Genomic DNA, 8,627 nt, shown 5'->3' with positions numbered 1-8,627 from the left:
TGTATCAGATTTGAATGGTAGTGATTAAGTCTTGAGAAAAGACACAAAAACTTAGATTAGATCAAATCAGAACATAGAAATGGGCCCATTATAACATCAGATAAATACAGTTTCCTTGGAAAGGGTCAGACCTGGGAGGCAGGCCAAGGGACAGGGGGTAAATGTCCTAATTTGACTGTATCTAGCTAGAAACCACTCACTGAACAGTCTTCAAATTGGTCTGTCTTGAAATAAAAAACTTTTGCAAGACAAAACCCTTGACAACTTCAGTCTTTGGTCTCTTCATCATGATGTTACTTATTGGTCCAGCTGTGGGGATTTTGGTTTTCCTTACATTGAGGTGTAATCACACAGAAGGCTGCCATCCTTGATCTTCATCAGCAAGCGCTTCAAGTGGTGCTCGCTCTCAGCAGGCCAGGTTATGCATATGCATATTACAAGCTATTCGTGTCTTTTCCCATCCTAAAGTCACAATTCTCTTCATATAATGCAGCTTCTCTGATTATTTCCTTAGCATATTGAATACATTTTTGTTTTGTTTTGTCACTGGCTTTTTGTTGTTGTTTTATTTTGTGGCTTGGTTTTGTTCTGTCTTGTTTTTGTGCATGTTATTATCTCCGCAGGTCTGTCTAAATAAGACAGGCTGGATGAACAATCTGGAAGAGAAAACAATGGGACCGACGGTTCTGATGGGGACATGGGAGAGGGGGAGGTGGGGGGGAAAGATAGTGGCATTAACAAACCCAGGGACAAGGAAACAAGGGATCAAAATCGGTGGTGAGGAGGGTGCAGGAGGCCTGGTATGACATGATCAAGGGTAATGTAACTGAGAGGAATTATTGAAACCCAAATTAAGGCTGAGCATGATAGTGGGACAAAAGGAAAGTAAAAGGAAATAGAGGAAAGAGCTAGGAGGCAAAGGGCATTTATAGAGGTCTAAATAAAGGCATGTTCATATGTAAATATATTTATATATGAGGATAGGGAAATAGATTTATCTGCATATATGTATAGGTTTAGTATTAAGGTACAGATGGACATTGGGCCTCCACTCAAGTACTCCCTCAATGCAAGAATACTTGGTTCTATTAAACTGGCCTTCCATGATGCTCACCTTCCCTACACGATCGCTGAAGACAAAGTGGGTGTATAAGCAAATGTGGTGAAGAAAGCTGATGGAGCCGGCTATCAAAAGATATAGCGTCTAGGGTCTTAAAGACTTGAAGGTAAACAAGCAGCCAGCTAGCTCAGAAGCAACAAAGCCCACATAGAAGAAGCACACCAGCCTGTGTGATCATGAGGTGTCAAAGGGATGAGGTACCAGGCATCAAAGAACAAAAATCATATCATTGTGAATGAGGGGGAGTGCAGAGTGGGGACCCAAAGGCCATCTGTAGACAACTGGACATCCCCTTACAAAATGGTCCCGGGGAGGAGACAAGCCAGTCAGGGTGCAGTGTAGCAATGATTAAACATACAACTTTCCTCTAGTTTCTAAATGCTTCCTTTCCCCTCCCCCCACTATCATGATCCTAATTCTACCTTATAAATCCGGCTAGACCAGAGGATGTATACTGGTACAGATAGGAACTGGAAACACAGGGAATCCAGTACAGATGATCCCATCAGCACCAGTGGTGAGAGTGGCAATACCAGAAGGGTGGAGGGAGGGTGGGGTAGAAAGGGGAAACTGATTACAAGGATCTACATGTAACCTCCTCCCTGGGGGATAGACAACAGAAAAGTGGGTGAAGGGAGACGTCGGACAGTGTAAGATATGACAAAATGATAATTTATAAATTATAAATTAAATTATAATTTATCAAGGGTTCATGAGAATGGGGGGGAGCGGGGAGGGAGGGGAAAAATGAGGAGTTGATGCCAGGGGCTTAAGTGGAGATCAAATGTTTTGAGAAGGATGAGGGTAACAAATGTACAAATGTGCTTTATACAATTGTTGTATGTGTGGATTGTGATAAGTGTAGTAAGAGCCCCCAATAAAATGATTTTTTTAAAGAGTAAAAGCCTTACACACACCTTTTCTGATTTTAAGCCATGCAGTAGTCCCTTGTTCTGCTCACACCAGGGCCTCTTGATTCAAGTATAAGTGCTACAGGAGCAGAAGGAATGTTGCAGAATTCCTATTCTCCTTAAGGCTATCCATAGTTTGCTATGCCCCACACAGTAGAGTGTGTTTGCACAGTCAATAAAGCCCGGTGTTCTCTGCTTTCAGCCAAGAAGCATCTGACATCAACAGTGATATCCCTTGGTCCACGTCCTCTTGTGAATCAGGCCTGAACTTCTGGGAGTTCCCTATCAATGTACTGCTGCAACCGTTGTTGGATGATCTTCAGCAAAATTTCCTTTTATGTGATAGTAATGATAATTTTCTACAATCGGAACATTCGGTGGGGTCACCTTTCTTTGAAGTGGGTACAACTATGGCTCTGTTCCAGTCAATTTGCCAAGTGACTGTCTTCCAAAATCCTGGCATAGACGAGTGAGTGCTTCCAGTGCTTCATCAGCTTGTTGAAACATCTCCATTGGTGTTCCACCGATTCGTGGAGCCTTGTTTTGGCTGATGCCTTCAGTGCAGCTTGAACTTCTTCTTCCATTGGATTTTGCTCATGTGCTACCTATTGAGATGGTTTAATGTCAACCACTTCTTTGGGGTCCAGTGACTCGGTGTGTTCTTTCCACCTTCTTTTGATACTTCCCCCATTATTCAATCTTTGCCCATAAAATCTTTCAATATTTCAACTTGAGGCTTGAATTTTTCTATTCATTTTTTTCAGTTGAAAACCTGATCGTGTTCTTCGTTATTTATTTTCTAACTCTAGGTCTTTGTGCATTTCATTATAACATTTGACTTTGTCTTCGTGAGCTGCTCTCTGAAATTCTCTGTTCAGCTCTTAGATTTCATCATTTCTTCCACTTCCCTTACCTACTCTACAATTGGGAACAAGTTTCAGAGTCTCTTCTGACATCTATGCTGTTCTTTTCTGTCAGTTTAATGACTTTTTTGCTCTCTTCATGTATGATATTCTCGATGACTTCCCAGGGATCATCAAGTTTTCTGTCATTCATGTTCAATGTGTCGAATCTGTTCTTGAAATTCAGGTGGGTGATATTCAAGGTGGTATTTTGGCCCTGGTAGACTTCTTTTAGTTTTCTTCAGCTTCAACCTGAATGTACATTTGAGCAATTGGTCTGTTCCACAGCCAGCCCCTGGCTTGGTTTTAGCTGCTACTGATATAGTTTCTCTATTGTCTCTTCCCACAAATGTAGTCAATGAGGTTTCCATGTATATTCATCTGGAGAAGTCTATATGTATAGCCACCATTGGTATCACTGAAAAAAGATATTTGCCATGAAGAAGTTGTTGATTTTTCAAAATTCTATCATGGGATCTCCAGCTTTCCAAGGCCGTGTTTTCCAATGACGGCTACTTCTCTTTGTTTCTAACTTTTGCATTCCAATTGCCAATCATTATCAATGCATCATACTTGCAAGTTTGGTTTCAGACTGAAGAAATTCTTCAATTTCTTCACCACTAGCTTTTGTGGTTAGTGTATGAATTTTCAATAACAGTTGTATTGATGGGATTTCTTTGTGTGAGGATAGATATTCTCCCCTCACAGAGAGCATTCTATTTCAAGATCAACTTGAAATGTCCCTTTTGATAACGAATGACATGCCATTCCTCTTGAATCTTCCATTTGTGGCTTAGTAAACCATATGATTTTCTGATTCAAAATTGCCAATACCAGTCCATTTCAAGTCACTAATGCATCGGTTCTCAACCTGTGGGTCGTGACCCTTCTGGGGGTCAAACAACCCTTTCACAGGGTCACCTGATTCAAAACAGTAGCAAAATGGCAGTGATGAAGTAGCAAAGAAAATAATTTTATGGTTGGGGGTCCCCACCACATGAGGAACTGCATTAAGGGGTCGCAGCAAGAGGAAGGTTGAAAACTACTGCACTAATGCCTAGAATACTGATCTTGTGAGTTCCATTAAATTTTTCATTACTTCCAATTTTCCTAGATTTCTATTTCTCACATTCCAAATTCCTGTAATTAATGGATGTTTGCCACTGTTTGGTCTCGTTTTGAGTCTTCTCCCATCAGCAAATGAAGGTCTCGAAGGCTTCACACTATCCGCGGCATTATGATCAACTCTTCTTTGAGAAGACAGCTCTTCCTCATCATATGTTGAGTGCCTTCCAACGTAAGGGTTCATCTTCTGGTACGATCTCAACAGTGCTCTGCTGTGATCTGTGGGGGTTTCTGTATCTGCTTCAATGGTATCTCTAAGATGTTCAGTGGGTAATGGACGGCCTATACTGTCTTCATAGTCTCTTCTTAGTCTCGAAGCTCTGCTAAAGCCTGTTCACTTTGATGAGCCTGTTGGTGTCTGAAATACCAGGGACATCGTTTTCAGCCTCACAGCAACACACAAGCCACCGTAGTATGGCACACTGACAGACAAGTGGTGGAAATAAAAAATTAGTGCAATCTGAAAATGATGAAAATCCCACCTTTAAAACAATGTCAGCTCTTTTTATTTACTATTTTTTAAATCATTTTATTGGGGGCTCTTACAGCTCTTATAACATTCCATACATCAATTGTATAGAGCATATTTGTACATATGTTGCCATCATCATTTTCTAAACATTTACTTTCTATTTGAGCCGTTGGTATCAGCTCCTCTTCCCCGCCCCCCTTCCCCACCCTCATGACCTCTGATTAATAATAAATTATTTTCTTTCAAACCATTTTATTTAATATTTTAAAAAATCATTTTATTGGGGGCTCGTACAACTCTTATCACAGTCCGTACATACATCCACTGTGTCAAGCACATTTGTAGATTTGTTGCCATCATCATTCTGAAAACATTTGCTTTTTACTTAAGCCCTTGGTATCAGCTGCTCATTTTTCCTCTCCCTCCCCATTCCCCCTTATTTTCAGACCTTATACTGTCCACTGTCTCCTTTCACCCACATCTCTGCTGTCATCTGCCTTGGAGGGAGGTGGGGATGCTTTAATCATTGAGATCGGTTGCCTCTTTCTCCCCTCCTGTCCCGACCTTCCCTCTACCCTTCTGGTATCTCTACTACCATTTCTGTTCCTAAGGGCTTTATCTGACCTGGATTCTATGTGTTGTGAATTCTTATCTGTACCAATGTACATTCTCCAGTCTAACCAGAACTGAAAGGCAGGGCTAGGGTCATGATAGTGGGGGATGAGAAAGCCTCAAAGAGACAGAGGAATACTGTGTGTTTCATCAGTGCCATACTGCACCCTGGTTGACTCATCCCTTCCTTGTGACCCTTCTTTGAGGAGATGTCCTATTGTCTGTCTACAGATATGTGTTAGACTGGGTAGACTAGAGAAACAAATGCAGTGATACTCATGTGTGTAAGAGGGAACTTTACATCAAAGAGTAATTGCATATTAAGAAAACATCTCAACCCAATCCAGATCAAGTCCATAAGTCCGATATTAACCGATATGTCTGATACCAGTCTACAAATTCCTCTTCAGACTCACACAGCACATGCAATGACACCAAGTGCAGGAAGATCATAGGCCAGTGGGTGGAAAGTCTTGTGGATCCGGTGGCGATGGAAGCAACCTAGCACTGGTGTGGGTCCCCACGTGGCTCCTCCAGTTCCAAGGCTCTCGCTGCTATCAGCGTGGCTCCATGTGTCTTGTCAGCAGGTATGTCTCACAGAATGTCAAGCAGAGAATGCATGTGGGTCTGGCCTCCAATGAGCTATTTATCTCCTTAGCATCTCCAAATGAGGTCATCCCAGTGTGACCAGGCTAACCTCCATGCCTTCATTCTTAATAGTTGACACCAGGTTATGTAACTACAGATGGGTTTTGAGTCTCTGCTCCAACTCCCCTTGTTCTCAACAATGTTTTTGTTTGTTTGTTTGGGGGCTATTGGTGCCCTGTTACCTGATTCCATCAACACCTGATCACAACAGCTGGTGTGCTTCTTCCATGTGGGCTGGTTGCTTCTCTGCTAGATGGCAGCTTGCTTAACTTTAAGGCTTTAAGACCCCGGACCCTATATCTTTATATAGGTGGCCACCATCAGTTTCTTCACCACATTTGCTTATGCACCCGTTTTGTCTTCAGCGATCTTGTCAAGAGAGTGAGCATCACAGAATGCCAGGTTGTTGAAACAAAGTGTTCTTGCAGTGAGGGAGGACTTGAGCAGAGGCCCAAAGCCCGTCCACTTCCTCAGTGTATTACCATATAGAATATATTTACATAAGTCAACACCTATGTTTATACCTCTACCCATAGCTTTGCTTCCTAGATCTTTCCTTTATCTTCCTCCTGCCCCACCATCAACACTCACCCTTCTTCTGCCTCTTAGTAATTCCTCTCAGTTAGATTGCTGTTGCTCCAACACCACCAGGATCTCTACCTGCTCCTCCTCGTTGTTACTTCTGTTCCCGTCTATGGCATTGTTTGCTCACTGCTCCCTTCCCCACAAGTCTTCAGAACCATCAGTCCTGTTGCTTTGACCTCGGACTTGCTTCCCATGCCTATCTTATAGAGGCAAGCAAAACAACAATAACGGGGGGAAAAAAAGATTGATTAAAATGTGAAGAGGAAAACACAAGCAGAAAAAAGGAAAATGCATACATAACTCCAGGTCTGTCCACCGACCTTTATGATTATCTCCCCATGGGTCATGGAGGGTTCCGGAAACTGCCCTTCCTATTTTGGAGACTCCTCGGGGATTTTATGACTTGGCTTTGCTCCCATTGCTGATCTGTTATGTTCCCTTCTTGCTTTGCCCTGCTTGGGGGGGTGGGGGGTGGGGGTTCAGACAGGACTCATTCCCTGCCTGTGCTCTGTCCCCAGCATTGTCCTCTGTTGCAGTGTGCTCCAGTGAAGGGATGCCATGACTCGACTGTTGTCAGCTCCACAGTCCTCTCTGTACCTTAGCAGCTCCATGCAGGGACATCGTCCTCGGGGCTTGGTGTGCTAGTGTGGACTTCATCCTTCGCTCTCACTTTATCCTTCTTGGTTTGCTTCTGTATAGGCGTTACAGGCCGGTCCCTCTCCCCAGCCTGCAGGTTTACTGTTGTCTTCTGTAGCACATACTTCTAGGGGGGTTAGATCTTTTCAAATGTCTAGCACACCTGCAGATTTTCATTAACAGGTAATGCTGACAGAAACTTCATTCCTATATTGACCTTAGGAGAATTTTAGGAATAATTCTGGTCACTGGGCTGTCCACGATGTAACATGTCACTAACTTGTGCTATGGCATGATGTTTTTCTAGAAGCACTCTTCTCTGAGTCCCAGTGGAAGTCCCGAGCCCCAGAGCTTCCTGGTCATTGGATCGTTGGGAGTCTGCCTTAGTTCTGGGGGCCTCCTTTAGGTATCCCAAGGGGAAGGCCACCCCAACTGCCCTTCTTGTCCACCTCCAGGCAGTTACTAAGGAGGACTTATCTCTTCATTCCCAAGGGTCAGGGACAGGTGGTAAGCATTCATAAGCACTGTAAAAAAAAAAACAAACTAGTTGGTGTAAGGCATGAAAAAAATAATAATGTATAAATTATCAAGGGTTCATGGGGGAGGGAAGTAAAATGAGCTGATACCAAGGGCTCAAGTAGAAAGAGTTTTGAAAATGATGATGACAACAAATGTACAAATGTGCTTGACACAATGGATGGATGGATGGATGGATGGATGGGATGGATGGATGGATGGTGGTAACAGCTGTAAGAGTTCCCAATAAAATGATGAAAAAAACCCAAACAACAACCAAAAAAACAAATTTATGAAGGTTTTCCTCAGAAGAAATTCTGCCAACCGAAATGCAGGAGAAAAAAGGGGATTTTTTATTTTGTTTTGTGTTAAACCACTAACAACTGCAATAACAAGACACACTTACCTGGAGATTTAGAGTTTTTTTGTTCACGCTAAACCAGTGGTTCTCAACCTTCCTAATGCCATGACCCGTTAATGCGGTTCCTCATGTTGTGGTGACCCCCAACCATAAAATTATTTTCATTGCTACTTTATAACTGTAATTTTGTTACTGTTATGATATGCAGGATATATTTTCTTTTTTAAAAATCATTTTATTGGGGGTTTGTACAACTCTTATCACAATCCATACATACATCCATTGTGTCAAGCACATTTGTACATTTGTTGCCATCATCATTCTAAAAACATTTGCTTTCTACTCGAGCCCTTAATATCAGCTCATTTTCCCCCTCCCTCCATGCTCCCCTGTCCCTCATGAACCCTTGATAATTTATAAATTATTTTGTCATATCGTACACTGTCCGACATCTCCCTTCACCCACTTTTCTGTTGTTCATCCCCCAGGGAGGAGGTTATATGTAGATACTTGTAATCGGATCCCCCTTTCTACCCCACCCTTCCTCCACCCTCCCAGTATCGCCACTCTCACCACTGGTGCTGACAGGATCATCTGCCCTGGATTCCCTGTGTTTCCAGTTCCTATCTGTACCAGTTTACATCCTCTGGTCTAGCCAGATTTGTAAGGTAGAATTGGGATCATGACAGTGGCTCGGCAGGAAGCATTTAGGAACTAGAGGAAAGTTGTGTTTCGTTGG

The sequence above is a fragment of the Tenrec ecaudatus genome, chromosome 9, assembly GCF_050624435.1.
Source record: "Tenrec ecaudatus isolate mTenEca1 chromosome 9, mTenEca1.hap1, whole genome shotgun sequence".
NCBI lineage: Eukaryota > Metazoa > Chordata > Mammalia > Afrosoricida > Tenrecidae > Tenrec > Tenrec ecaudatus.
Note: the sequence above shows the minus strand (reverse complement) of the source record.